The sequence below is a fragment of the Onychostoma macrolepis genome, chromosome 03, assembly GCF_012432095.1.
Source record: "Onychostoma macrolepis isolate SWU-2019 chromosome 03, ASM1243209v1, whole genome shotgun sequence".
Taxonomy (NCBI): Eukaryota; Metazoa; Chordata; class Actinopteri; order Cypriniformes; family Cyprinidae; genus Onychostoma; species Onychostoma macrolepis.
In genome coordinates, this window is record NC_081157.1 from 52962521 (window position 1) to 52965624 (window position 3104).

Here is a 3104-nt window from a genome sequence, read left to right on the forward strand (position 1 = left end):
TTACTGCTCTTGATGGATACATTTAGTAGTATTATTTAATAAACCATTTTGCAGTATCATATAATCTTAACCAAAAATGAAGACAATGAGAAATTTAAGTGGGTTTATTTAACATTGTACTGCATTCTTTTTCATTTCTGAATGACTGACTGGAAAGACATTTTATATTACATTGCTTTTAATAATAACAATACATTTTATTTAAAGGCGCCTTTCAAAGCACCCAAGGACACCATACATTGAAATGATAACATAACACAAAATCCTGATGGCAATACAGCAAATAACAATTATAACAATAAATCATTTAAAATTTATCAGAAAAAGCTAATCTGAACAGGTAAGTTTTAAGGCATGATTTAAAAGTAGTCAGGCAGTCACTTTCTCGAATAGATTGTGGAAGAGAATTCCAGAGATTAGGAGCAGCACAACTGAAAGCCCTTAGACCCCATAGTGGCTAGACGAACAGAAGGTACAACAAGGGAAACAGATGAAGAAGATCTGAGAGTATGTTTCGGAATGTAAATATGAAGCAAATCAGCAAGATAAGGTGGAGCAGAACTATGAAGAGCTTTGAAAGTGAGTAATAAAATCTTGTACTCTATGCGATATTTAACAGGTAGCCAGTGAAGGTAGTAGAGAACTGGAGTGATATGCTCGGTGGAAGAGGTTCTAGTAATTATACGGGCAGCTGAATTCTGGATCAATTGAAGCTTATGAAGAAGTTTATGGGGTAGCCCAAAAATAAGGGAGTTACAATAATCAATGCGTGAGGTAACTAGAGCATGTACAAGAGTAGCTGTTGAATTCGGTGTGAGGAATGGATGAAGACGACTAATGTTCCGTAAATGAAAATATGCAGACCGAGTGATATTGTTCACATGCTTTCCAAAAGATAAAGTACTGTCGAGGACGACACCCAGACTTTTAACCCGAGTAGATGAGCAGATTATGGAGTTATCAATAGAGAGAGAAAAATTATTGGACTTTGATAAGTTAGATTTTGTACCAACAAGGAGAACTTCTGTTTTATCAGTATTTAGCTTAAGAAAATTACGTGAAAACCAGGATTTAATCTCTTCTAAGCAGCCTAAAAGAGAGGAAGAAAGAAGGGTAGAATTTGGTTTAGAGGACAAATAAAGCTGGTTGTTGTCAGCATAGCAATGAAAATTAATGCCATATTTCCGAAAAATGTGACCAAGGGGTAGTAGATAAATAATAAATAAAACAGGGCCCAAAACAGAGCCTTGAGGGACACCAGTTGTAACAGGTGAAATGTAAGATTTGAAATTTTTAAGTTGAATAAACTGATTGCGCCCAGAAAGATAGGATCTGAACCAACTAAGAGGGACGCCAGTAATACCTATGGAGTAGAGTCTATCTAGGAGAACTCGATGAGAAATTTTATCCAAAGCTGCGCTTAAATCGAGTAGAATAAGTATAGTTAAAAGTCCAGAGTCGGCTGACATCAGCAAATCATTAACAACTTTAACCATGGCCATCTCTGTACTATGCAGAGGGCGGAAACCGGATTGGAATTTTAGAAACACTTAAAAGGGGTTGATAATTATTTTATTAATTTGTTGATGTTTGGTGATGTTTGTTTGCTTTTTAGATATGTTTTATAAAATTGTACAAGAAAGCTCCACACAATTCATACAGATTATAAAATACACACAAAAAGTCATAGACTTATTTCCATTGTGGTACTCTTTAAAATAAAAAAATAAATAAAAACTATTATTTGCATTTATTTATTAGTGTGTTTTGTTTAATAAATCCCTATTAGGTTACATGGCATCAGATGTGGACATTGCCCATGTCTTATACCACATATGATAATAGTTAAGGGCGGTGAAACATCAATGTATTTTCTGGGGGCTCACAATTCCAAGCTATGGCCCTGCATTTAACAGTCTTCACTGAGAAAAAAAAATAATAATAATAATAATACTCAGTTTTTCACTACACTGATCTAAAGAAAATAAGTCAGGGAGGACACACACCATCTCAATTACTTTTGCCAAATAATTAATAACTTATTGTAAAATGGAACGGAACTCTCCCACAAACCTTTTTATGTTCTACCCTTAAAGCCTCGCCATTTACAACATCTTAAGGCTGGATAATTAAATGTAAAGTTGGCAACACCAAAGCTCCAAAAGTATCAAAAATGTTATTTAAAAAAACGTTTGCATAGCGTGTGACGTTTCGAGCATGAAGGATCTTCATCAGACAAATTAAACAGCACTAATGTGCCACTCTTTATACCTCCAGGTGATCCAAGGTCACATGCAATGTTCCTCTAAGCTTCTTCCACCGCAGCCGCGCAGAGAAATAATGTGCCCCGCACACACAAAAATGAGTTGGGAAAGCCATTTGATTGTACTCTAGTTAAAACGAAAGAATTGCAATGCTCAGGTAAACCGCTATAGAGCTGGTGCCGCTATAGAGTTAGAACCGGTGAATGCTGTTTACAGGTTTCATAGAAAGAGAATGATGTGCACCAGATGAGTCGCTGTAGAAACCGAATACTTCAATGGTTGCGGACGAAAGAGCTCAAATCGAGAGCCAACGCAATGACATGTGAAAATCATGTCCTCATGTATTAAAGAAGAGTGGCTTGATTATTGGTCACATGACCTAACAAATAATAGTAAATGATAATAATAATACATCAACAAATGAAAACTAAATAAACCAAAACAATAGCATATCAACCAAGGAGAAAAAGAACGAAAAAACAAACCGAAAAAAACAAAAAAAAAACAACATGAAACTATGCAAAATACAAAAATATTATTTTCACTGTACTGTTCAATGTGACATGACATGATTGAGAAGTGTTCCCCCGATTGTAAAACTATATTTTTAGTCAGGCTCTCTCTCTCTCTCTCTCTCTCTCTCTCTCTCTGTTGGAGTGGATGCTGGGAGTGGGTGCGTGTGTGAGAGACACGTGTGGGAGAGCGTTTACTAATTTTGTTTTTCCAAGTTATTTTTTTATTTCTTGGTTTTCTTTATTTATTTATTTGTTTTCACACCTTTTTGAACACAGTTTTAGAAAATAGGGTAGGTTTTATATATCGCGTGGTGTGTGTGTGTGT